The 27,338-nt window shown below is 43.8% G+C and overlaps 1 protein-coding gene across 8 annotated transcripts in view; it reads left to right on the forward strand.

The window, feature by feature from the left end:
* Positions 1 to 580: 580 nt before the first annotated feature.
* Positions 581 to 27,338, forward strand: part of Atp13a3 (ATPase 13A3) — an 88,518-nt gene continuing 61,760 nt past the window's right edge. For 7 of the 8 annotated variants that reach the window (XM_021255418.2, XM_021255427.2, XM_004834755.4 and 4 more), the window contains exons 1-2: positions 581 to 1,012; positions 1,860 to 1,903. The gene's annotated coding sequence lies outside the window, so the exon portion shown is untranslated. Of the gene's footprint in view, positions 1,013 to 1,859; positions 1,904 to 21,055; positions 21,117 to 27,338 lie in introns of all 8 variants that reach the window. The other variant, XM_021255424.2, reaches the window with a different exon arrangement.

Consider the following 27,338-nt stretch of genomic DNA (forward strand, 5'->3'; position numbering starts at 1 on the left):
TTCAGTACCAGTGTGCAGGCCACGCTGCAGAGCACGATGACATCTTCAGGCCACACGGCGTTGCCCCCCACCCCGGCCAACTCCAGAACAAGGCACACATGTTCCGGCCACCTCGCCCTGCAGCCCATTAGGAAAGGAAGTGTTCTTTAGAGGCCCTCCTGCTGTGGGGTGGGACCTGGTTTAAGTACTTATACTTTGTTTTTTGAGACAGGGTCTCGCTATGTAGTTCAGACTGGCCTTGAACTCACTATGTAGCCCAGGCTGGCCTCAAAGTGATCCTCCTGCCTGCCTCAGCCTCCCGAGTGCTGGATTACAGGCATGTGCCACCACGCCCAGCGAAACGGAGATCTGGACGATTTTTTCCTTTTGCACAGCAAGAACCGTAAATTGCACCTCCTCCCGCCAAAAGGAGCCGCTCTCAGTAACCTCGCCAGACACCCACTCTGGGAGCTCCTTTGCCTAGCGAGCGGGCAGCTCAGGGTTAGGGTGGGCGGGATAGGACCGTAGCCCCGCCCTCTTCACCGCCTTCCACCACGCCCCCGCGACGTCGCTCCGCGCCCTCCGGCCTCGGCGCCGGGCTGCGGCCGTCACGTGACCTCACTTCCGGCGCGGGAGTCCCGAGCTGGCCGCGCGCTGTCTACCGGCCTGCCCGTTCTCCCCGCAGCGTGACGGGCGCCGCGGCCGAGGGGAGGGGGGTTCGCCCGGTCGCCGGCAGCGGAGGCCGTTGTAGAGCGAAGCCCGCCCCCCTCCCCGCTGCCCCGCCGCCCGCCCCGGCCCTCGCCCCGCGCGGCGCGGACGCCCCTGGCCCGCCACGGCCCGACCCGCCGCCTCCCTCTCCTCAGCCCGGCCGCGGCGCGCGGCGTTGGCAGCGGAGCCTCGAACCCGAGCGACCCGCGGCCGCCCGCCCGCCCGGTATGGGGCTGGGCTGAGGCAAGGACAGCGGCTATCGGGCCCCCGCAGCCCGCGGCTGCCCCGTCGGGACCGCCGAGGAGACTCTCGGCCGGCGAGAGAGGTACGCGGGAGGCCGGAGGGTGGATCGGGCCGTGGGGACCCGGGAGCCCGCGGCAGGGCAGGTCGGGGAGCCCCGAGAGTCCGGACGGCGGGGCGGGGGCAGGGTCCACGTGGGGGGCGTGGAGGCCCGGGAGGGCGCGGGTGCGGACACCGGGGCGCGAGCGCTGATTCAGCTACGCTCTGGAAGTCCCCGAGGTAGGTGATCGCAGGTGGCGTCGCCTGGGCCCACGATAGGTTTGTGGGGTGATCGCAAGTGGGGTGTCGCTACGGCCCGCGATGGGTTTGTGCGGTGCTGACTGTAAATAATCGAGTTCATCCAGCACCGCCGAGCTGTAGGGCGCTTTGCAGATCGCCTCATTTTACGGAGAAACTAAGGCCCGGGGAGGAAAGGCTGACTCAGTTAAGGACTTTGGTAGTGAGGATTAGACGAACCGAGAGCCCTAAACTCTTAACTTACTTATTTTTCTGGCCACTTTGCTTTTGTGGGTGGTTGTTTTGTTTTTTTTGTTTTTTTTGAGATAGTTGCTATGTAGTTCAGGCTGGCTTTGAACTATGTAGCCCAGGCTGGTCTCCAGCTCACAGCGTTCCTGCTGCCTCAGTCTCCCCCGTGCTGGGATTGCAAGCATGTGCCACTGTGCCTGTCTGGCCCTTTTCTTCTCATTCTCTTTACAGAGTGAGACTGTGGTGGAAATGTGACAACTGGGTTTTACAAAATTTGGTAGGGATGGAGATAGAATTGAGAGGGAGGGAATAGGACTGAGAATTGTCAGTAACTCAGTTTGAGGCTTCTCAGTTTGAGGATTTGGAAAGCTTTTGTGACAGGTGTTCATTGTTTTCTCTTTCCCTAGATCTGACAGAAACATCCAAGGATCTTGGTGTCTGGACATAGGAGGTATGGATCACTCACATAATTAACTACTTATCACCACTGTCCTGGAGCTATATTTAGTGGTTATATTAGTGCATTATGAGTGGATGTGGATGGAGTTGTAAACCTAGAAGCAGAAACTGGCATTTAGTTCATGATTCTGAACTAAGTGGGTAGAACATACTTGAGTATGGAATGGCTATTTTTGATCTATGAGGCAGAAAGTTAGCATTCAAAAAATCTCAGAAATGCAGGGTCTTTCAAGATGAACAATGTCTTCTAAAGGGTTTGTTGCTAAAGTGAAGCTGTTCATTTGAGGGACCAGTCAGTATGTAATTGAAAGACTCTATCTTTGGTTAGAACTCAGCCTTTTTGTCAAAGTGCATGCACTGATTTCATTTTACTGGACTGATTCGGTTTTACTGGACCGGATCATATGCCGCATTCTTTTCTCTAGAAAGGATTGTTGTCTTCCCAGAATAGGCGACTGTTGCCAAAATAGATGTATGTGGGCATTCCATCTTGGTTGAACAACCCCTTTTTAAAGTCCTTCACTTCCTGGAAGTTGTTTGAAATAGTGAGCCTGTTAATAATGATTGTCATAGAAGATAACCTTTGCTACTGTCCTTTTTAGGAGAAAATTATCCACCATTAGATCAGGCTGAGGGTGGACCAGTTAAGATTTTAAACATTGATAGAATGGCAGTGTCTGTTTTTAGTCAGGGGACTGTGTAGGAAAAGCACACCGTGTGACTCAAGTTATAAATGAATAAAAGTATTAAGCAGCAGTTTATTTTGAGAAGAAAGTTGATAAACTTTAAATTGATGCTGTATTGTGTTGTATATGGGAGGAGCAGTTTTCTTCATCCAGGTCAACCAGTAAGCGTTGTTCAGGCTGCTTGTAATGAAAGTTTTAGTTTACACCTGGCTTGAAAGAAATAGGATAGGAAGGACACAAGTAGGAAAGTAGTGTCGTAGTGATGAGAACAAATGTCTGTGTGCCTGACAGTATCTGCTGGAGAGCTGTTTGCTCTGCTTCTCAGATGCGGCAGCTAAAATACTTCAGCTGTTTAGTCAGCCCTTAGTTGTCTGATTCAGGCAACATGACTTTCCCATCCACGTCATGTTTCAGGTATTCTTAATGTGTTGTGGGACATGTGTTGACAGCTGTAGAAGATTGTATGGAAAGAGCTGGACTTGGGAGTCAGACCTGACTTCAAAATCTGATTTTCTTTTTTTTTTAATTTTTGATTTTATTAACCTTTGTGTTTTTTTGAGATGCTGAGAATTGAACCCAAGGCCTTTGTACTGAGCTACATTCCCAGCTCTTTTTAGATTCTTGAGACAGACCCCTGCTAAGCTGCCCAGATTGGGCTCAAACTTTTGGTCCACCAGCCTCAGCCTCCCAGAGAGCTGGCATACAGGTGCGCTTACACTGCACCTGTCCACTCGGAACTAACTTTTCCAGTGCTAATAGTCGTTGAATGAGGTTATTGCATACTACGCTCTGAATTACATTCTTGACAGGAATTATCTCCCTTAAAGTTCACTTTCCAGATGGGGAACTGAGATTCCATAAACCTAGAGATAGTAATTTGTATGTTATAGATAGTAATATGGAGCTTGGATTCCCCGGCTGTCTTTAGAGTCTTATCTGTAAGTTGCCAAAGTGCCCTGAATTCTTTTCTTGGCAGATTAATAAAGAATGCTAACACTTCGAGGGACTTGAGGATTATCTGAGGCACAGGTGAAGGAAGGAACACTGCTAGGGCTGGGGTGTGGCTCAGGGGCCAGAGCTTGCCTCCCTAGTGTGGGCAAGGGCCTGGGTCTGGTCCCGAGCACCTCCCCAGAAAGGAATGCTTGTCCTGTGTGTACTGTTTTCCGTTCTGGGTACTGAATTTAGTTGTGCCTGATAGTTTTGTGACCACTGTGAACATGAGGTGTTTTTTTTTTTTTTTTTTGTACCGGGGATCCAACTCTGGGACCTTGTGCTTTCGAGGCAGGCAGCCACTGAGCCAAATCCCGGCTCATGAGGTTTTAAAAATAAGAATAAACTTTATTCCTAAAATAACTAGTAATGTTTGGAGACCTGCCCAGAATGGCATTGCTGTAGCTGCAGGACCTACTCCATGACCAGATCCTCAGGCCTTCTGTGACAGTGTCGTCTGTGTTTCAGTACTCCAGGTGATGGCGAAATCAGAACTTTATTCTTGGAAACTACAGCAGAGTGGTTGTAAATTTCTAAAATCTTGGATGACAGAGCTAAAATTTCAAAGATGGCCTTGATAGTATGTTTGATCTGAAGTGGATTTTGTTTGCTAGTGTACTTGGTGACCTAGACTAATCATGAGACCTTGTGTGTGGACAGATCGTAGACTAGACAAGAGTCAGCAGCTTAGCGCTTAGGAAAGAACACAGTCTTTAAACTCTACCAGCAGTCCCCAGGTGTGCTAAAAGAAGGTCATCTGGTGTTGACATTGGTGAAGGTGAGGTACCTGGTTGTCACCCGAAGAATTCAAGTGACAGGCTATGTTCTGAGTACTGTAGTCTACCCCATCCATGCTTCACTATCTGCAGTTTCATTGCCGCTGTGGTTCAAAATTATTAAATGGAAAATTCTAGAAATAATTCGTGTTAAGTTTGGTGCTCTTCTGAGTAACAGTGTAAAATCGCACGCTGTGTTCCCCTCTCTGGCCTGGGATGCGAATGGTCACTATGTCCCACCTATCTGCTCAGCGTGTGCTGCTTGCCCCTTAGTAGCTGTGTTGTCATGTTTCTGTACTCGAATTTGGATAACCCTTCTTTTACTTCTCGATGGCCCAGAAGCGCACCAGTAATGATGTGACAACAGAAATCTGCAGGTGCTCCCTTTGAAAGTACTGTAAGATCACAGAACTTTCAATACAGTATATTGTTAACTTGCTCTGTTTTTATTGTTGTTACTGTATTTTGCCTAATGTATAAACTGAACTTTATTACAGGTATGTAGGTATAGGAAAAAGTGTATAATAGGGTAATGGTATGACCAATAATAATGGTATTATCCACAGTTTGGGGTACTCCTTTGGGACCTCGGTCTGTATCCTCCATGGTGAAGGGATTGGTCTATGCTGTATCTTGTCTGGCTAAATTTGGACCCAGGGCAACTGATAGGACTTAGCTTTTGGTTTTGGAACTTTAAATTGAAGCTTACTGGCTTATGTGTGGAGAGGGGAACTCTGTAATGTTCAAAACCATATTGCAGAATAACCCACCTACCAGATAACATGCAAGAAGCAAGGAAATAATTCTTAGATTCTTATTTGGTCTTCATATTTTGAGAGATAAATAAAGAGAAATTGGTGCAGATTTTAGTTAAGATTTAGATTTTTAAAACTTAAGGATTCTGGGCTTATTGAGAAAAGTAGGCATTTATAAAGATAAAACCTGTAAAGTTAACAATAGCTTGTAAAATAACTGTAAAATATATATGAGTTTGAAACACTTGCATTGGTAAGATTGACAATGGAGGTAATGTAGCTAGGCACTTGAGGTGTCCACCAATCAGGAGGCTGAGGCAAGATGATTGCTAGAGCCAGGAGTTTGAGGCCAGCCTGGGCAATATAGCAAGACCTGTCTCACAAAAACAAAACAAGACAATTTAGAGGTTATATAAAATGTCATGAATAAATAATTGGTAAGTAGAAAAATGTGATCTCTTGGGATGTTTAAAAAATGATTTTTTATGGTAATATATAAAAAGCGAGAGAAAAATGGAATGGAAGAAAGAGCTGTCCAAACAATCAGCTGTAGACTGAAGTTCTGCAGAGAGGTTGCCCTAGCCCTGGGCCTGGTAGCATCTTAGAGTTAGCTCCGGGCCTAGGATCCCAGATGGTAAAACATTAGCCCAGTGGATGGGAGACTGCAGCATTCCTCCTTCAGTCAAAATTGTCTCTCTCGTTGACTCTTTGTTGTGCTGACTCTGGATCTTGCTTTAAAATGATCAAGTGGCACTCAGAGTTTGGATAGGAATGAAGTTGAATTTCTGCGAAAGTGGGAGTCAAGTGAGTTAACTCTTTCCAGCAAAGTGAGTTAACTGTAAAGTAGGACTTCCTGATTAGGTAGAAAGGGATTTGCTGATGTCTAGAGAACCTTTTTTCAGAAATTTTACATAAATGTATTGTTGGGTGGTAAGGTGAAAGACAATCCGCCTTGGTAACAGCAAGCTAGATTAATTGACCCTTTTATTTTATTTAGTTCTTATTTTATTTCCCAAGGGAGTTGGGCATTGAAATAAAGAGATGTGAGAATGGAAAAAAGAATAGTGCTGAAAGGTAACAGATTGAGAGTAGTCATAGCAGCATGTTAGTGAAGAGTCTGGGGTCAGAATCCGCATCTTTTTGTTTGGGTGTTCTTGTCACCTTTGCCTTTATTTTGTATTTTAGTAATGATGCCTCTCAAAACTCAGTGCTTTTCTACTGAGAACCAGTGTTTTCACACTACTGGGGATGGAACGTGGGGACTTGGCATGCTGGACAACAGCCCTCTGCCACTTACATAACTACATCTCTAGCCCTTAATTTTATTTTCTTGTTTTAAGACAGGGTCTTGCAGGGCCGGGGATTTAGCTCAGTGGTTCCACCGCCTGCCTGGCAAGCACAAGGTCCGGCATTCGATCCCTGGTACCAAAAAAGAAAGACTGGGTCTTGCTAAGTTGCCCAAGTGGCCTTGAACTTGCCATCCTCCTGCCTCAGTCTCCTCAGTAGCTGGGATTACAGACCCCTGTTTTATCACCAGCTCTCTGAGTAGGCATCCCTGTCTGCACCTCTGGGTTCTCAGAGGCCCGGTGGCTGCTCCAGGCCACACAGACGAGAGGAACACAGGGAGCCTGTGTCCCACATCTCATTCCCTGACCTCTTGCTTGTTCCTGGGCCTCCCCAGGGTGCTGACCCTTGTAGGGCCATATGCCTGGGTCCTTAGGGCAGGGACCATGGACAGCAGCTGTCCCTGACCCCTTTCTGCTAGGTGACTGTGGCCTGCAGGTCTCCCTGGGCCACAGGGCTGTGGAGCTCTGCTGATAGCGCAGGCTCATGAATGACATAGCCGCACTCTGGGTCCAGAATTCCAAGCCCGGCCCACCGCTGTGGATGTGGATTTGAGACTCAGCCTGGAGTCGCCTGGAACTTTGACAGGATCTGGTGGGGCAGGAGGAGACCGAGGTAGCGAGGTCCGTGGATTTCTTGGGTGAAGATCCACGGTTCCGGTGCCTCAGGGAGCAGCCGGGGAGGGGCTTGGTTGTGGAGAGCTGGCCAGGCTTGAGTGAAGTCTGGGTTTGAGCCCAGCACCACCTCCAAAGAACAAAAAGATCCAAGAGAAAGGTGGGGGTGCTCAGGGTGGACTCCAGAGCTGTCACCCTGTCCCAACCCTCTGGCCTCTGTAAAGATGAGCCCCCTCCTGCCCTGCTGTGAGCCCTAAATACTCCTTAGACTAGACGTGTTCCCTGTCTTCACTCTCTATCTTCGACTCTGTGGTCCTTTCTTTTTTGTTGTTATTCGCCCCGCCCCAGTCTGGCTATGTAGTTCAGGCTGTCCTTGAACTCATTGTGCTGGGATTACAGGCATGCTGGGATTATAGGCGTGCATCACCACAGTGGCTTTTAAGGATTATATTTGCCTTATATTTGTGTAAAGTACTGATTCCAGAGTGCTTGGGATGCACTCTGTGGTAGAGCCCAGGCACATGGCTCTGGGTTTCACGCCCAACATGGTGCAAAACATAACAATTACTGAAATGTTTCTATATTTTTTAAAAATGTTATTTTATTTCGTTATTTACTTTTGTTTCTATCAAGGCGATTAATCTTTTGACTGCCGAGAAAGGGGGATGGCGAGGGCTAAAGAAAAAAGACAGCAAAGACTTTCGTGATTTTAAGTGTCCTGGGGCCTGGAGGTCACTGCCTCAGCGGTGGGGGAGGAGGGCGTGTAAGACCCAGACACTCCGACCCTGCCACTGTTTACTGGCTTGGTTCATAGGGTATTGGGTGACTCAGAGGGTGGGGTAGTCCTGAATTCCTGAGGGTCTCAGCTGACATGCTCTTGGCTCAGAGCATCACAAATTCCTGGGACCATGGAGGCCACAGAATGGCTCCCAATGTGTTTCTGCGTTAAAAAAAAAAAAAGACTTTATATACTTTATGCTTTAGGATTGAGTTTTTCAAATATGGGTCACTAGTTTTTCCTACATGAAAAGATTTTTCAATTATAGATTTTACCTTAGTGTCTATTTGGATTCTATTTGTTTTGGTACCTGGGATCAAACTCGAGATCTTGTGCTTTTGAGGCAGGCGCTGGAACCACTGAGCTAAATCCCCGGCCCTCTTCCCCGGCCCTCTATTTGGATTCTTTTTTGTTGTTGTTGTTGAAAACAGTTTTAATTTCCTTGTCTTTCCAGAACTCCTAACAGTTCAGCCCATCTTTCAGAGGTCAAAGCACCTTGAGGGCAGCAACTTCAGATGAATAAAAGGAAAAAGAGGCCAAAATCTCCTTGCTCACCTTGGATAGAGGTCACCATGGCGGAGAGCCTATTTGTCTTGCTCTGAAGTCTTCTGGCCCGCCCTTAATTCACAGTCTATTCTACACTGGCTATCATCCCAGGGTTATGGTGACAAGTACCTCTAGTGTCTAGGATCTTCTCCCTTCTATGTAGAAATGAATTTTCTTTGCGACAGCTACCAACTCTCTCTACTCTCTTATTCCTTTTGCATGTCACCTTTGAACTCTAGGACATTTTAAAAAGAGTGTTTAGTTAGACTCTCTAGATTGGCTTTTTTTTTTCTTTTCATTATTGAGGATTGAAGCTAGGACCTTCACACTGAACTACACCCTCAGCTGTTTTTTTATTTTGAAACAGGGTTTTGCTCAGTCACTAAATTGTCCAAACTGGGTTCAAATTTGTGATCCTCCTGTCTCGGATTTCCAGAGTGTTTGAATTACAGGCACGTGCCACCATGACCGGCTAGGATTAGGGTTAATTTTACTCTCAGACTTCTAGAAAATTCCAGTAAATTGTAGTCTCTTTAAAACAGTTGTATGTGGGATAAGGAAGGTGAGTTCCATCCTAATCATAAAACACTTAGAAATTAAATGTTAAAATCATCAGATTTGTTCTTTAAATCTGATTCTATGGTATAAAATAAAGGTTTACTAAACAAGTTAGTGTCAATTAGTCCAAATCTTTAGGATAAACAATATAGATTATCTCAGTAGTTTAGGGATCATTGCTGTTCAATAAATAATTAAAACTTTGAAAGAAGTCATGAAGTAAATTAAAGTATGTTCAGTAGATTTTGATGTATAAATGTGCAGTTTTAGTCTTAACTACAGCTGGTTAACAGTCTACGCTAAATATAGAAACTAAGCCTAAGGATTAGAAACATCAGTTCGACAGAGTATGACTGTATGTGTTGAATTTAATAAAAATTTGAGTTTTGTAATTTGTATGCATTTTGCTTTCTATTTTTCCAGTAAAATTCTTTTTTTGTGTTTTCCACAAGTACTCATCTAGGATGACTTGGAAACAAAAACCACAAAACAAAACAGCAATAACCAAAAACAGATCCTTTACCACAGAGATTTTGAGAGGCACTGATGTAGATTACAGCACATTTTCAGTACTTCAATTCTGAGATACCCTAATTCTGTGCCACGTTCCAAGATTTAAAACTGGACATGCTTTTATATAAAAATTTTTTAGGACTGATTTAATCAGTATATAATTGAAAGAGCTTTAGATCTGTAATAAAAATCCAAATTTGGGGAAGGGCAAACTTTAAAACAGGAGCCAAGTAGGGATTATATAAAATTCTTCATGAAATCAACGCTCATTTTCCCAAAACGTTTTCTATAGAGGAGGAGGTCAGAAACCCAGATCCACACATCCAAAAAGCAGAGGAAAATTTAAGTTGATACTTCCTTTTGGTTCCTACAGTCACCTCTTTGCTTTAAAATAAGCTCCAGCACAAAACCCCTGTCGCCAAACTGTAACTCCAGGGCAAGGTCTCCGCTTGAGCTGCTCTATTTGGATTCTTAATAAATTTATTTGACAAATGGAATTTGTCTGTGTTTACAGGGTACCATGTGATACTTTATTTGTGTACGTATTCCCTCAATATCAGAGTGAACATTTTCTCAGACGTTTATTATTTCTATGTGAAAACATTATCAGTGTCTTGTAGCTTTTTTGGTGTGTACTGTCATGGTCTCTGACTGCCCTACTGTGCAGTAGACACCAGAGCTTGTGTCTCTTGTTCATCTGACCCCTGAGCTGCCGTACCCCCTGCTGTCCACATCCCCTGGAAAACACTATTCTCAACCTCTGTGAGATTGACCACCTTGTTTTTTTGGTGGTAGCAGAGATTGAACCCAGTGCCTTTTGCACTGAGCTACATCCCCAGGAACTCTTTTTAAAATTTTTTGACCAGATCTCACTAACTTGCTAAGTTGCCCTGGAAGGGGCTCAGACTTGGAATCCTCCTGCCTCAGCCTCCCAGAGTTCTGGGATTACAGGTGTGTGCCACCACGCCCAGCTGAGATTGACTTTCGGTTTCACATAGGAGTGGGTTCACACAGTATTTGTCTTTCTGTCCCTATCTTATTCATGGATATAATGATCTGCAGTTACATCTCTGTTGTCACAGGTGACACGATTTGGTTTTTTAAATGGCAGAATAGTATTCTGTTACGAATTCATGTTATGGTTTTTTTCTCTGTCAGCTGGTGGATGCATAGGTCATTTCCATTTCTTGGCTATTGTGAGTAATCCTGCAGCACAGCATGCAGATGACCCTGCCATACTGATTTCATTTCCTCTGGGTGCATGCCAGTAGTGGGATTGCTGATTTTTAGGGTAGTTCTATTTTTATTTAAGAAACCTATGTGCTGTTGTTTGTAATGGAATCCTAATTTCCATTCCCACCATTGGGTGTGAGAGTTTTCTTTGTTCACATTGTTGCCCCATGACTCGCCATTTTGTTTGGTGTGTGTCTACTTACCTGTCTACCCTACTAGACTTAGTTCTTTTTTTGTTGTTGCTTTTTGGTACTGGGGATCAAACTCAGGACCTTTTGCTTTCGAAGCAGGTGGCAGAACCACTGAGCTAAATTCCCGGCCCAGACTTAGCTCTTTGAGATTAGAAATTACATTTTTGTGGGCTGGGGATTAAGCTCAGTGGTTCTGCCTCCTGCTTCGCAAGCAAAAGGTCCTGGGTTCGATCCCCGGTACCAGAAAAAAAAGATTACATTTTTGGGGCCAGGCCTGGTGGCACGTAATGTAATCCCAGCACTCCAGAGGCTGAGGCAGGAGCATCACCGAGAGTTGAAGGCCAACCTGGGCTACATAGCCCAAGATCAGCCTGAACTACATAGCAAGTCCTTGTCTCAAAAAAAACAAAAGACAAAAAGGAAAAGAAAAGAAATTGTAATCACTAGATTTTAGCCCAGTAATTGACACCTGCTAAGGAATAAAATCTTTATGAAATCAGAAGTAGTAATAAACTAGTCATATTTTACTTGAATGCTAATTCAGTATTTGTAGATTTATTTAAAAATATTAACATACTTGACCAACATCTTCGTTTGTTCATCTAATTTGCCTTTGTCTAATTAAGCAGCATTTTGAGCTTGGATGTCAAGGGCTGCTTGGCTACAGTAAAGGCACTGTTTCACGTTCATTGCTGAGCATGTTGGTGAGGCTCTGTCTGCATGCAGAGGTAGCCCTCTGGTTTTTAAGTAAAACATGCTGTGTGGCCTGGGAACAGGTACTCTGCAGGCTTGTAGTGCCCTCTCTGTGCCAGCTGCAGAGCAGGGTGGAGGTAGGAGGGCTGCAGTGCCCGCTGGTCTGCTCAGGTCTGTCAGCTTGTTTGTTTTTGTTTGTTGAGCCTTGTCTGTGTAGTTCAACTGGCTTTGAACTCAGCAGTGAGCCTCCTCCCTCAGCTGTTGGAATTGCAGCCGAGGGCTACCGCCTGGCTTTGAGCAGCTGCGCCTCATGTGTGCCTTCACTCCTGAGCAGATTGACTGTCACCCAGTGGAAGAAGCTGGGGTGGGGCCTGTGTAAATATTTCAGGAGTCACCAGGAGTCTAGGTAGAGGGTGGGAGAGGTGAGGGTTGACAGCCGTGGAGTGTGCCCAGGACGGAACCTACCTGGTTTGAAGTGTCACCCAGAGAAGGGAGGGTTCTACTGCTCCTAACCTGGTCTGGCCTGTGTCCTCATTCAGCTGTGCTGCGGGGTTTCCAGCCTTAGGGCCCTCTGTCTGTGTTCAGTGTCACGGATGAGGGCTCTGCCATGTGAAGATGTGAAAGGGACAGTCAGAGGGATCTTAGTGGCTTGGTCTTGCTCTGAAAGGACAAGTGTGAGCTCGCCGGGCAGACTGAAGTTAGGGAGGGAGGGTGTTCTTGGCAGAGGAATATGGTATGTGAAGGTGTGGAGTCAGGAGAGCGTGCTGTGTGAGGAACTGCGGTCTTCGTCCTCGGGGTGGGATGGGAGGTTGGAAGAGGTGACGGTGCCTGTTGTGAGTGGAGATTGCGGGGATGGTCCATGGTACACCACTTGCTTTGACTGTCTTTGGAGCCCGACTGGCCTCCCTTCCACCCCAGTGGTAAGGAAAGACATGGTCTTGGACAATGTGAGACTTCCAAATGTTGCTGGAGAAAGGCTTCTTAACTTTGTTCTCTTAGTATATCTTCTATTTATGCAACCAAAGGCTGTTCTTTGAAAATTTATTTTGAAGGTATTCTTACCAGCAGCAGGAAGCTATTGAATTAAAACAATTTATATTTGTGTCATTGTTTTCTTGTACTGGGGATTGAACCGAGGGCCTCCACATGAAGCTACATTCCAACCCTTTATTTTTTTGACATGAAGACAAAGTCTCCTTAAGTTTTGCTAAGTTGCAGGCTGGACTTGAACTTGTAGTCTCTTGCCTCAGACTCCAGAGTGAAGACGGCACAGGCCTGCACCGCCACGTCTGGCTAAACATACGGAACTCTAAGCTTCTGGCAAACATGTATCGTTGTTAGTTGAATCTGTGGATCTGGAGCTTGTGAGAGGTCATCACTAAAGATGATGGTTGCCACCATAGATACTTGAGTGCTGTCCTTTTCCCTGTGAGATTGTGAGGAAGAGGAGCCTGAAGTAGTCAGAGGAGCCAGTGGTTAATAACCTGGATCCTTGTCCCATGACCCAGGGAGGCCTGGTGTGACCTGCTGTTCAGGAGAGCGTGGGAGGTGTACCAACAGGGGATTTGTGGTGCATCTTTGGGACCTTGTTATGGTTGGGGTCTAGAAGTCCCCCCAAAGCCTCATGTGGTCATGTGGTCATAGGATTGATCTAGAGTGTGAAGCTGAAATTGATTCACGGTGCAATGTTAGGCTCAAGGGCACTAGGATTAAGGGTGTGAGTGCTACCTGCCCAAAGTAGTCTAGATAAGGTAAAAGGCCTAGGGAAGTTGTTCCAAAATGGCGGCCTAGAGACTTTGTTCCTTGGGATTGAGTTCACAGCACTCAGTGATCCAGGCGCTGGACCCCTACAGCCAAGAGAGAAGGAAGCCTGGCGACTGCTCCAGCTGGCAGCAGACCTTGGCATCATCCTGGAGGTGCTGGTTTTAGGCGCATGCAGTATGCAAGAGTTGTGGGGTCAGGAAGACTTCCACCCAAATTTCAGAAGAAGACCTGGGAGGCCAGGCAGGGTGCCCCTGGGAGGGCAGTGTGTGAAGCTGTGAGTGTGAAGCCAAAGGTGCAGTGGGGGCCACAGAAGATTGAAGCCAGGAGCGTGGATCATCTGAGGAAAACTGCAAAGAGGGAGCAGAGCTGGCCAAGAGAAAAGCCATGGGAGCTACAACCACTAGAAATACCATAGGGGCGGAGCCACCCAAGCCCTTTGGAGCTCACAGTTTGCCACAGATTGCCTCGAATTGTGGAAGTGGAACTGTGGGATTTGATGTTTGGCCTGCTGGATTTTGGACTTTGGTCTCATTCCTTTGTATCCTCCTGTTTGTACCTTTTGGAATGGTAATGTCTATCTTGTGCCATTGAGTGTTGGAAGTGTTAACCTTTTCAGTTGTATAGGGATTTGCTGCTAAGAGTTTGCCTTAAATCTCAGAGGAGACTTTGGACTTGGACTTTTCAGCAGTGCTGAAACTGTTAGAATTTTGGCAACTCTTAGAGATGGACTAAATGCCTTTTGCATAGCAGGATGTGCATAAGTCTTTGTGGGGGGCCAGGGGCAGAATGTTATGGTTTGGGTTTAGATGTCCCCCCAGAGCCTCATGTGGTCATAGGACTGATCTAGAGAGTGTGAAGCTGGAATGGATTTATGGTGCAATGCTAGCCTCAAGGGCACTAGGATTAAGGGTGTGAATGCTGCCCCACCCTAAGTAGTCTGAATAAGATAAAAGGGGCAGAGAGACACTCAACCTCTCTCATTGCCATTGCTGCCTTGTGCATGCCATATTGTTTCTCCTCTGCGATGCCTGTTTGCTGTCCCTGCCTTGGAGCCAGCTGATTTGGACTGAAACCTCTTATGAACTGTAAGCCAAATAAACCCCTTCCTTCCCTTCCAACTTTTATTGGGTATTTTATCTCAGCAATGAGAGAAAAGTAACTAACACAGATCTGATTACTATTTTTCATATGAAAATGTACTTCAGCTAGATTTGGTGCAACTGGCTTTCAAATGAATTTTTAGAAAATAACCCCTTGAGGGCCGGGGATGTAGCTTAGTTGTGCCATGCTTGCCTGCCTGGAAAGCGCAAGGTCCTGAGATCAGTCCCTGGTAAACGCCCCCCCCCCCCCAAAAAAAAACCCCAGAAAATAACCCCTTGAAAGAGGATGTGGCCTGTTTGTCGTTCCTTAATTTGTTGGTAAGGCATTTTTTTTCTTTTGGTACCGGGGATTGAACTCCGGGTCCTTGCGCTTGCGCAGCAGGCAGCGAAACCACTGAGCTAAATCCCTGGCCCTAGGCATTTTAATGTAGTTATCCCTGCCTGATTTTCTAGAGCAGTGGTGGTGGACCTATGGCAGGCATACCACAGTGGGCATTCAAAGCCCTCTCTCTCTATTGGCACGGTGGCCAAGCATGGGCTATTGAGGTTTAATTGCAGTGTTGGCACTTCGAAGTAAAATAAGTGGGTTTTGGGTTGCTGTTTGGGCACTCGATCTCCACAAGGTATGCCATCACTGATCTAGAGAAATGAAAAATGCTAATCTTGGTTCAGTGGAAGTGATTTTTTTTCGTTTCTAAAAAAGATGATATTGTTCAAAAACCACTGATAAAGTCCCTGTAAAAGTAGCTAAATGACCCTGTGCACCCGTCAGTTTGTTATTGTAGGCTTGTAGTGCCCAAATACTTTTTAAAAAAATCCTGGATGACCGTGGGAAGGCTTATCCTCTTCAAAGCAGTTGATGCTGCTGTGTCTCAGAGGTGCTGTTGGATGTGACTGTTCAGAGCTTTGCTCTGCTCCTGTGCTGAGCCAATATGGGCAGGTTTCAGATTAGGAAAAGGAGCACAGCAGGGAAAGCCACATGACCCGGAGTTATACTTATCAGTTTGGAGGATTGTACGTTTGACAGAATCGTTTCCTGGTGGTTTTGTGCTTCTTTGTGGTTGCATCTTCAAATTATGTCTGAAGGAAGAGTGAGATACCAGCAACACATAGTACAGATCATGCATAGAGCCAGATCTGCTTGGATGTAAGTGATGTAATAATCCTGAAGTGAGGTGTCTGGCTGAGTAAAAGAAAACAATTTAGATTTTCTGTTAGCAAGGGAAATGAGCCTTTCTGGGGTTTGTACCTGTCTTCTCAGCACTTTGGAGACTTGGAAGTGCTTTATAATGCCCCGGCACGTGTTCTCCTGTGTTTCCTTCTCTTCCCTGTGTTTAGCTCCTGGTCCTGTCCTGCCCTACCCCTCCTCTCACTCCACTGCTTGGTGTGGCGCTCTTCTGCATGCTGCCCCTTCTGGTCCAGGGTACAGCTGGAATGTAATCTGTTAGTATATTTGACAGTTTAGACTCCGTATTGTATTCCCGCAGTGCATGGCAACTTAGGTGCCCGTGATTGAGCAGTGAGACCAGCTCTGAGCAAAGAGTGTGCATGCAGTGACCCTAGCATCAAACAGGAAGGGGTCCTTGGAGTGGCATCTGAATTTTACCTACAGGAAAAGGTGAAAAATCTGAGTCTGAGAATTAATGAATGTTTAGGTTTCAAAGACTGAATTGTCCAGTGAAATGTCAAGCAAGTTATTAGGGTTTTTAATTAATAACATTACAGTTTTAAATAGTCACTAATTTGCATTGAAATGGAAGAAATATTTACATGTTACTCAACAAAAATACTTTGCTTCTGAACAAGAGTAGTTTTTACTTTTTTTCCCATTACTACAAACACTAAGGCAGGATACATGTTCTGTGCATTTGGAATTATGAGTAGGTAAGGTACATATATCCTGGACTTTTAAAATTAGAATTATTAGATCAAAGTATATATAGATTTTAAATGTAAATATACTGTTACTTGGTTTTTCCAAAAGGTAGTATAGATTTACTTTTTTTTTTTCCCTTTTTTTGAGACAAGGCAGACTAGTTCAGGCAGCCTTGAATTCACTGTGTAGCCCGGGCTGGCAGTCCTCCTGCCTCAGCCTCCTGATTGCTGATAGAGTCACTGTTTAACAGGGATATATAAGAATGCTCATTCATTGTCTCGTTTTGGCCAGTTCAATGGGAAGTATGGTTTTACCAGGTAATTTTACACTGTAAATACACCCTCTTGTCCTCTAGCAAATTCATGTGCTCTTTGCTACTGTTTTCCCTTCCGCTGCTCCATAATATTGTAAGATCCCTGAATTGCAGTTTCAGACAGTTGTAAATTTGGGATTAATCTTTATAAAGAGAGTAGTAATGTTCCTCCCCTTCCCCCATTATCATTTGTGCTGTATTTATTGCTTATTTTTCTGCTGAGGCACATGAATACAGAGGCTCTTTTATTTTAAAATTTATTTTTATTTTTATTTTTGTTTTTGTTACCGGGGATTGAACTTGGGACCTTGCGCATGTGAGGCAGGCAGCGGAACCACTGAGCTAAATCCCTGGCCCTATTTTTTGTTTTTTTGAGACAGGGTCTGGCTATGTGGTTTAGACTGCCCTTGAACTCACTATGTACCCCAGGCTGGCCTCAAACTCGAAGTGATCCTCCTGCCTCAGTCTCTTGAGTGCTGGGATTACAGGCATGCGCCACCATGTATGGGCCAGGCTCTTTTAAAAAGACAGCTTCTTTTCATATCAGATCTTCAGTATTACGAAGAAATCATAATGTATAATTTCTCATCTTTAATCACTTGATCACTTTAACTGCAGTTGCTGCATTAAAACCAAATGATAAATAAGTTAAAGAGAAGAATAATGGTAGAATTTTTGGAGTAGGGGAAGAGGGAGAGTAGGGAGGACCTACTAGAGAAGGATTGGATTTTGAGCATATAACAGTTTAATAGAGAAGATGTTAACTGTCAGTCTTTTTCCTTACCAGTGCTGGATCGCCCCCTAGGGGAGAAAAGGCGAAAGTGCGACAGTAGGCCCTGGCCCAAGCCCATACTGTGTGGGCCAAAGCTTGCACAGTTGGAATCTCTGGTGGGCGTTATTCCGCTTGCCTCAGGGTAGTGAAGTTGAAACCCAGACAGGTGAAGCAACTTGCATAATAAATAGTTTGTGCCGGACTCCTTGTAAAAGTTTTGAACAAATTAAAGCTGATGCATGAGTTTGTGCTGTTTTTGTTTTAGAGTGAGGGGGAGATTGTATGTCCTATTTTTGTTTGTTTGTTTGTTTGTTTGTTTTTTGGGTACCAGGGATCAAACTCGGGACCTTGCTCTTGCGCAGCAGGCGCGGGAACCACTGAGCTAAATCCCCGGCCCTGTATGTCCTATTTTTAATATAGTAATGAAACTGGCATACGTGTTCACCTCATCCTTAGAGGTGAATTAGCTTGATAAGAAGGTTTGCTGCTACTTACTCTGTAATGTGGGCCAACACTTCCTCAGCTGGGCTAAAGTGCAGAGGAGATATGTGAATCTACTCAGCAGTAGCTTAATAGAAATGTGCTCGCCAAGGGGTGGCTCCAGTAGGACTGTCTTCTTCTCCCTGACATAAACTGATGAGTGTGAGATCGGGCACAGAGAGGGTGCCCCGTGCTGTGGATGGGTGTTCAGGTACTTGGCACAGCCAACTGGTACCGAGCCTTCCTTGGTGGTGCATTCACCAAGCACTTAGCGTCTCCCTGCCTCCTGCCCCAGCTCGGAGGTAGCCATTGGCACCACCTTACTGATGGATTTGGCTTTCTGTGACATTAGCAGTTGGTGGCAGTTTTCTTGGTAGGCCACTTTGGTTCTGCTAGTTCTAACTGTTGGGTCTGTAGGACGGGTCTGTTTCATCGCCTGCTGCCACACTTTTCATAGCAGATGATGAGGTTCGAAATCTGCCTCGCCATTATAACACTTTCGTAACCCTTAACCTGGAAGGTGCAATTTCAAAAAGTCATAACGATTTAAGGAAGGTATGAACATTTTAGGACCAAAATAGCTCAGAAAGTTAAAAATGTAAGTTTGCATTTCAAAGGTACAAACTTTTACTAGGATATGTATCAATGATTTTTATACTTTTTTAAAAAAAGAGTAAAATGGGCTGGGGATTTAGCTCAGTGGTTCCGGTGCCTGCCTCGCAAGCGCAAGGTCCTGAGTTCAATCCCCGGTACCAAAAAAAAAAAAAAAAAGTAAAATGTAGATATCATTGGTCAGTCCACAGATAATTTTCCCCTTTTTGCTAACCAAAAATCTACTAGTTTGGGGCCAGGGATGTAGCTCAGTGGTTCTGGCGCCTGCCTTGCAAGTGCAAGGTCCCATACCAAAACAAAACAAAAAACCAAACCCAAACTGTTTTGTCTTATGATGACAGGTTTACTGTGTAGGGTGGTAAATGGGGTGTCTGTATGCGAAAAGGTTACTTTCCTTTTTAAATGGAAGTGATAAACAGGTATGCAAGAATGGTAGTGCAGGCTAAACTTTATATTGATCTCAACATGCATAATTACGTTATCTTTCCAAATTCTAACTTGTTTTAACTATCATATTGTTTTGTAACATACAAAAAAGTGTAACTATACAAAGACTTCACTTCACAAATGTAAATAGTTTTGGTTTGGTGTGTATTGGATACAATGGTCTTCCTTAAGCCTAAATACAAAGACAAAAGCATGCATTATAAGAGAAAGTCCAAGATGGGAAGTGATAAAATGGGTATCGAGTGGAGCTTTGTTAAAATTTCGCTGGTATCCTTGTAAAATTTCCATGTATTCATTAAATCATATTATGTCATTCTTATTGTTAGGTGCTGACTTGTAGTTTTAAGCCGTGCCCTCATAGACTTGTCACAGTGTTTAGGATAGTTGGAAGATGCAAGTTTTCTTTCCACTCTTTGGATGTAAATATTTGAATAGCTACTGGTTGAGGTTGTTGATTGAGTAGTTTTATATGTATTAGTGCATACATTATTTCAGTTGTAAATGTGAGTTATAGAAGGTCATGATCTTAGTTGCTGTGGATGCTACAGATTTGAAAATTTAAAAATGTTTTTTTTCCCATTAAGTTTATTGGTACATTTTAGGTATAGAATACAGTTACAGTCATCATTGGGATCTTGTACCTTTGCATGATGTATCTTGGATGAAAATAATAAAATGTTGAGCTTGTTAACTGGTATTGATAATTCAGAATCTTTGAATATCCTTTGTATGGTCCTTTTTTTTTTTTTTTTGGTGCTGGTAATTGAACCTAGGGTCTTTGCGCTGAGCAATATCCCCAGCTTTTTTTTTTTCAATTTTTTTTTTTTTTTTTTTTGGTACTGGGGATCGAACTCGGGAACTTGTGCTTGTGAGGCAGGCACCAGAACCACTGAGCTAAATCCCCAGCCCTATTTTTTTTTTTTAATTTTTAATTTTGAGGTCGGTCTCCCTAAATTTCCCAGGCTGAGTTTGAACTTGTGATCCTCCTCCCTCAGCCTCCCAGAGTGCTAAGATTATAGATGTGCACCAACCCCACTTCTTTGTATGGCCTCTAAAAATGAGTTCATCAAATTTTTATTTAACAGTGGTAGGTATGGCTAATTCATGACAAAATGCTATCTAGAACTATAAAACAAACTGGGATGATTCCTTCTGTCATTGAACAATACAAAGTTATCCCAAAAGTCTAGGTAGTTTTAAATTTAAAAATTCCTGAAGTGTGTGTGTTACAAGTGTAAAAGATCCATTGGAAAATGTAATTGCTCTAATTTCTTTAGTACTTAGTTTTGTGAACTTGTAATTTTTCCTTTTTTATTTCAATCTGGCTAGAGATGGCAAATAGACTGAAGTAAAGCATTAAATAATGTATCATTCAAAATTGCTTTGCTTGAAGTTTTATGTGAGCTGCAGATCATTTTTCTAAATTGCCTTGCGAAGTTAACTACTTAGGAACTCTAGGCAACACATAGATTTTTTTCTTTTTTATAAAACCTGAACTCTGCAGTTAACTGTTAGAGAAGTGCACAAGAAGCTCAGGAGGGAGACAGATGCGTGGTTTGGGGACTGCTGTGCCAGCTCACTTAGGGAATGGGATCTGACAGATCTTTAGCCAAGGCTGAAAACTGCACTTAAAATTGTTCTTAGTGCCTGACCTGGAAGGAAGAAGTAAATTTCCAAACACAAGCATTGCATGTGTTGGAGTGGCATCTGCTCCCGATAGCTTCATATTGTCCAGCACTGCTTTTTTATTCAGGGGCAGTGATTCTGGTTCATTGTAATTTTAAGGAAGGGTTTGGCTAAGCACAATGGCCCTTGAGCTCCTTGCTTCCTAGATAACATCAAGGCTTGGCCTGCACTGTGGAATTGGAATTCAGTGAGCTAGCGAGAGGCCAGTCATTCACACTCGGGCTCTGGGGAGCAGCAGTGGGGCGGCAGAGCATGGATGTCCTCTGCACCTCCTGAAAATTGGTGCATCCTAAAATACTAATTTTGTGTCTTAATCATTTGAATACAGTTAAAACAGAACCAGTCAGAACTGTTTGGCATAAAATTGTCATCTCGGAATGGATTTTTGTGCTTACTTTTATTTTTATTCTTATTAAGAGCCAACTTTCAAAAACCGGTTAAGATTAGCAGTTGAGAGGAAGAATATTAAGTGCTGTGGGTAAGAAATTTTCTTTATTTTCTGTGATATAGAAATTGATTTAAAAATATGTACTCCAGCAAACCACCAGAGTTACTATATTCTTCTGTCAAGTTTTAGAAGTTTGCTGTTAATGCCTCAATTGTTTTAATGTTATATATGGTAGGTATTTAACAAGAATCTTGCTAGGCCTAGGCAGTGCATCTAAGATATTTTTATATAGTTCTTTATCCTTATGGAATTATTGAAATAATGCTAAAGGCTTTCTTTTATGTGTGTTTTAAAAATTTAAATATTACCTTTACATTATTCATGTTTTAAATGTAAGCACTATTTGCATTTGTCTTGTTGGAGTTTTCTAAAAGTTTATGTGAAGGGTGAATTCTAGGTAATATCCTATTAGAAGTATAATGTGTTTAAAGTGAATAATAATTGGTTTTTAGAGAAACTTTTTGTAGCATTTTTTTCTTAAAATTTGGTAAGATTTAACAATTAAGACATTTAAAAACAACTAAATTGAGAATAAACAGTTGTAAAAAGGCTAACATAACATGATCAGTAATTTAGAAAAGAACAAAAATAATTTATAGACAGTAGACTATCTATCTGATAGCTCATTTAAAAGTAACTGGAGTCTGGGCCGGGGACTTAGCTCAGTGGTTCCGCCGCCTGCCCTGCAAGCGCAAGGACCCAGGTTCGATCCATGGTACTAAAAAAAAAAAAAAGTAACTGGAGTCTTACTTGCTAAGTATTTTAAGTGTAGTACATGGGATGGGATTGTAGTTATGTGGAGCTAAGGAGAACTTGTTCAAGAAATTTTAAAGAAAATTTTTAATTATTAAGTACATGGCCTAAATGAAAATATTGAATTTTAGTAGCAACTCCTTTTCTAAAACTTTAAAACGCATGCTTGGTTATCTGTTAATAATTCTGCATTGAGCAGTTACGATTTACAGAGATGGGGAGTGCATTTATACTTGTAGGCAATGGGTAAGAGATGGCAAAGAACCAGACTCAAGAGCCAGCAACAAAAGTTAGTGAACTGAGTCTCTGGGAGCCGGGTGGGTGATGCACGTCTATAATCCCAGCACTCTGGAAGGCTGAGGCAGGAGATGGCACGTTCAAGCCCAACCTGGACAATTTAGCGACTTAATGAGACCCTGCCTTTAAAAGAAGGGCTTGGATGGGCCGGGGATTTAGCTCAGTGGTTCCGCCACCTGCCTCACAAGTGCAAGGATCTGAGTTTGATCCCTGGTACCAACAAAAAATCAAAAACAAAAGAAGGCCTTGGGAGGTAGTTCACTGGGAAGCCCTGGGTCCAGTACCCAGTACTGGGGGGTGGGGGGTGGCATAAGAGCAATGGGTCCTCAAGATTTATGGCCTTTTGTGCCAGGAATGAGTGTCTTCTGAAAATGTCCTCTCTGAAAGCTTCAGATGGTGGCTCTCAGTTACAGAACTGCTCTCCATGTGGACAGTTGCCGTGTGTTAAAATGCAGAAAGGTTGGTGTAATGAGTTGTGTGCCTCCTCACTCAGCTTTAACTCTGTCAGCAGTTAGCAGCTTATGGCTGCCCCCCACCCCCCAGAAGTGACGATGCGGGGTTTTTTTTTCAATTAAAAAGTTTTTATGTGGGAGAACTTCAGACCTGCAGAAAAGCTGGTGTGTGGGGTGTTATTAATTTCCTTTGTTACCCTCCTGACCCTGTAGGATCTATGTGAAGTCTCCCTTCTCACTCTCCTGTTACTAATTTACATCTTTCCCCCCTGAGCTCTTCGTGATGTGTCTGGCTAGCGATTTTTCACTCTTGGAGAACCAGTTTATGGTTTTGTTGGCTTTTTTCTTCTTTTTGTTTCATCAGTTTCTTCTTGGATCCTCTTTCCCTTTATTTCTTTTCTTTTTCTTTTTTTTTTTTTTGGTGCCGGGGATCGAACTCAGGACCTTGTGCTTGTGAGGCAGGCGGTGGAACCACTGAGCTAAATCCCCGGCTCTGGATCCTCTTTCCCTTTAATAGTTCTGTTTCCCTGGTGTTTGCTCTGGAAGCTGAGAGTGTGCTGCTCTTTCTCTGCAGAGCTGGATGGCTGCTGTGGGCTTTCTCTGAGTGACCTCTTGGCGGCTTCCCATGCAGTTTTTGTGTGTTGCATCTTCATTTTAGTTCAGTTTCCTACTTTAATTTCTTTAATCCATAGATTTTAGAAGTATATCTTATTTCCAAATATTTAGGGATTTTCTCCTTGTATTTCTGTTAACTGTATCTAATTTAATTCCATCATGTTAAGAACTTTGTTTTTATGACTTCATAGTTTTGTAGGGTTTGTTTGGTTGCTGTTGGGGTTTTTTTTTTTTGTTTTTTTGAGACAGGCTCTCACTATGTAGTCCAGGCTGGCCTTGAGCTCACTGTATAGCCCAGGCTGGCCTGGGATTTGCTATCTTCCTGCCTCAGCTTTCTGAGTGGTGGAATTACATGCCAGGTTTTGGTGACTGCTTTTTATGCACGTTGAGAGAACGTCTGTCCTGAGGTTGTGTGGAGTGTTCTGTATGCACCAGGTCCACTTGATTTAGTGTTCTTCAGGTCTTCTGCTTTTGTAATCTACTTGTCTGTTAATTTTTGAGAGGATTAGTAAACAGAAGTCTCTGATAATTGTGAATTTCTGTCTCCTTTCATTTTCATGTGATGTTTTTGTTTTGTTTTGTTTTTTGCTTCATATGTTGAAGGTCTTAAGTGCATACATGTTTGGGGTTGTTATTTTATCTTCATGAAGTGACCCTCTTGTCATTTTGAAATGACTTTATACTTTCTCCAGTTTTATTTTGAATAGTGTTTTTATTTTTATTTTTTCAGCACTGGGAATAGAGCTCAGGACCTTGTGCGTGCCAGGCAGGTTCAGCGCCACTGAACTACATCCCTGGCCCTTGAAAAGTGTTTTCACGACACCTTTTCCTTCTTCTGACTTTTAGCCTTGTTGTCCCTTGATATTTAAAATGAATTTCTGGAGCCTCTATGATGCCCCATGCCTATTATCCCAGCACTCTGGGTGGCAGAGGCAGGAGGATCCTAAGTTCAAGCCCAGCCAGGGCAGTTTAGAGACTTAACAATGCCCTGCCTTAAAATTAAACAAAAACTGGTGGGGTCATAGCTCAGTATAAAGGCCCTGGATTCAATCCTCAGCAACCCCCTCATCCCCAAGGAATTGAGGAAAATTGGTCCCTGGCAGGCAGCATGCAGTCAGGTTGTATATTTTGAAAATGCAGTCATAGTCTCTGCCTTTGAAGGTTTTTTGTTTTGCTTTGTTTTTAGACAAGACCCCTGTCATCCCGGCTGGTCTTGAACCACCCTCTGTCCTCCATCTCCTGAGTGCTAGTGTCACAAGTGTGCACCACCACACCCAGCTTCACTGCTGTGTGTAGATCATTTATATCTGAGGTGCTAGCGATGCTGTTAGGTTTCAGCCAGTCAGCCAGTCAGCTTGTTACTTTTTACTTCTTTGTCTCACCTCTTTCTTTTTTCTTTTGGTCAGTTAAATCAGTCTCTCTCTCCCTCTCCCCCCTACTCTCTTCTCTCCCCTCCCCCCATACTAGGCTAATTGGGGATTTCTTTATGGTTCCATTTGATCACCTGTATTAGTTTTGTAGCTATAGGTCTGATTTTAATGCCCAGTTTAAAGTGTACATCTTTTAATTTACTAATCTACTTTTAAGTGATATTAATCCCGTTCAATTGTTCTGTAAGAGTTTTGCAACAGTATGCTTGTTCCTCCCTGTTTTTTGAGACTGGATCTTGCTATGTAGTCCAGGGTGGCCTCACTCAATACAGTTCTCCTGCCTCAGCTTCCTGAGTGTTGGGACTACAGGTGTGCACCACCACACCTGGCTCCCTGTTTTGTGTATGCGTGCTATTGTTTTCATTTATATTTACTCCTATTTCTGGTGTTCTTCATTCCTTTGTGGACTCCATATTTTCATTTGGTATTATTTTTTTCCTTCTATGAAGGATTTCCTTTAACTTTTTTTCTTGTAGCTTACAGTAGGTCTGCTGCTGCTAACTGCCCATCCCCCAGCTTTTGTGCTTGAAAAATCTTTATTCAGTATTAGGAGGCAGTTTTGCAGGGTGTAGAGTTCTCTCAGTAGTTTCTTTCTCTTGGGTCTTCAAAGATGTTGCTACTACATCTTTTCTTTTGCATTCTTTTGGCAAGAACTCTGTCACTCTTAGTCTCTTATTTTGTTAGGATGTCTGTTTTAATTTCTAGTTGAATTTAGGATTTTTTTAATGACTTCTTAGGATAAGTTTGATGACATTCCTTGCTGACATTTTATTTCCTTCCCTTTTCTGCCATACTGGAGATCAGACTCAGGGCCTCATGCATTTGGTGGAGACAGGGGCATGGTTTATAGTCCAGGCTGGCCTTGAACTCACTATGTGGCCCACATTGACCTAACTTGGCTCCATCCTCCTGTCTCTGCCTTCTAAGTGCTAGGATTACAGGAGGTTGCCACCCTGCCCAGCTGTTTTCAAGTTTGTTTTTTTGGCACTTGGGATTGAACTGAGGACCTTGTGGTTGCAAGGTAGGCATCGTGCCACTGAGCTAAATCCCTGGCCCTGTTTTCAGATTTTTTTTTTTTTTTGGTACAGGGGATTGAACTTGGGTCCTTGCGCTTGCGCAGCAGGCAGTGGAACCACTGAGCTAAATCCCTGGCCCCTTTTTCAGGATTTTAACATCATTATTTTGGGGGTACTGAAGATTGAACCCAAGAGTGCTCTACCACTGAGCTCCATCCCTAGCTCACTTTCTTTTTGCATAGTTTTTACAACTGTGTCTTCAAGGTCATTAATTTTATTCTGCAGTATCTTCTTGTGTTAATCTCATCTGAGGTATTTTCCATTTCTGAAAATTGAACTTTTTATTTTAAATTTGATATCTTTTAGGTTTCCATTTAACATGCAATCTTGCTTTTTGAGCATGTGTAATACAGTTAGAGTAGCTGTTCTAACATGCTTCTTTACCAGTTCTATTATCTGTGTCAGTCTCATTTTCTATTTCAGTTTCTCATTCTGGGTTGTATTTTCTTGCTTTTTGCATGCCTGTTATGTTTTAATTAGATGCTAGACACCCTCAGTTATTGGGTATTAGGTACTTTGTATTATAGTAAATGTTTCAGACTTTGTTCTGTGAGTTGAAAATGACTTTCAGTGTTTTCTTTTTAAAAATTTGGTTTCAGGTCTCCCTTTTGGCTTTATTTGACAGGATCAGAGTAGTTTTTGTTTGGGGCTGGTTTTATTCCCCTACTGAAGCCTTCTAAGTATTCTCGATTCCTTGTGACAAACGGGGCTCTGGTTGGTGGGATTGGCACTACCCCAGCCCTCTGTGAACCTTGCGTGTGTCCCCTTTAATCATTTTGGGTGGTGTTTCCTGGCCCGTGATCATTTCTTGCTGCTGCTGGTCAGGATTTAGCTGAATACCCGAGGGGGCCGCCGTGCAATTGTGGATCTGTACACATCTCTTGGTGCACTGGCCTCAGACACCTTGCTTCGATGCCTCCCTGCACTCCCAGCTTTGTCTCCGCTTGGGGGGAGAGCTGGCTTCCCCTGGAGCCCCTCCCCTTACCCCTTGCAGGCAAACGCCTTTTAGGCACTGAACTGGAAAAACTGTGAACTTGTCTAGTTTGCTTCATAACTCTGTTGGCACTTTCCTTCACTACTCACTATCCAGTTCCTTGAAAACCACAATGTATTTTGCCTGTTTGAGGTGGTTTGAGGAAGGTGGCAGATCTGATCCCTCTTTACTCCATGTTGGTTGGGAGTACAAATCTCTTCATATAAAAATTTGAAGTAATCTCTATCCCCAGGAAGCATATAGATGGTGGAAAGGAAGATAACAATTGGATGACTTCAGTGAGCCCAGAGTCATAATCCTGGGGTTCGTTTCAGAGCCCAAGGAAGAATCAATAAAGGTTATGGGCCTTCGCCTCATGCACTTCTTTCTGGGGTTGGTGTGGGGCGCAGGGCCACTGCCTTACCTTTTAGGTGAGCATGGGCACAGTTGGATTGTGCACTCTACATACTCAGGCAGCACCTGCTGATCTTTTTCACATGGGAAGAGGTGGAGCTTCATGCATTTTTCCATGGTTTACTGCAGTGGCAGCAGGTGTAATTCTTGACTAACTGCCACTTCAATTTATATTGATTTTCTGGGTCATTATTACTACAGTGGAACAACTCTTGGAGTGTGCTTTAGGGCCCAAACACTGC

Source organism: Heterocephalus glaber, unplaced genomic scaffold (genome assembly GCF_053883595.1).
Source record: "Heterocephalus glaber isolate CG9 unplaced genomic scaffold, H.glaber_assembly_v1.0 deba00001504, whole genome shotgun sequence".
In the NCBI taxonomy this organism is placed as follows: domain Eukaryota; kingdom Metazoa; phylum Chordata; class Mammalia; order Rodentia; family Bathyergidae; genus Heterocephalus; species Heterocephalus glaber.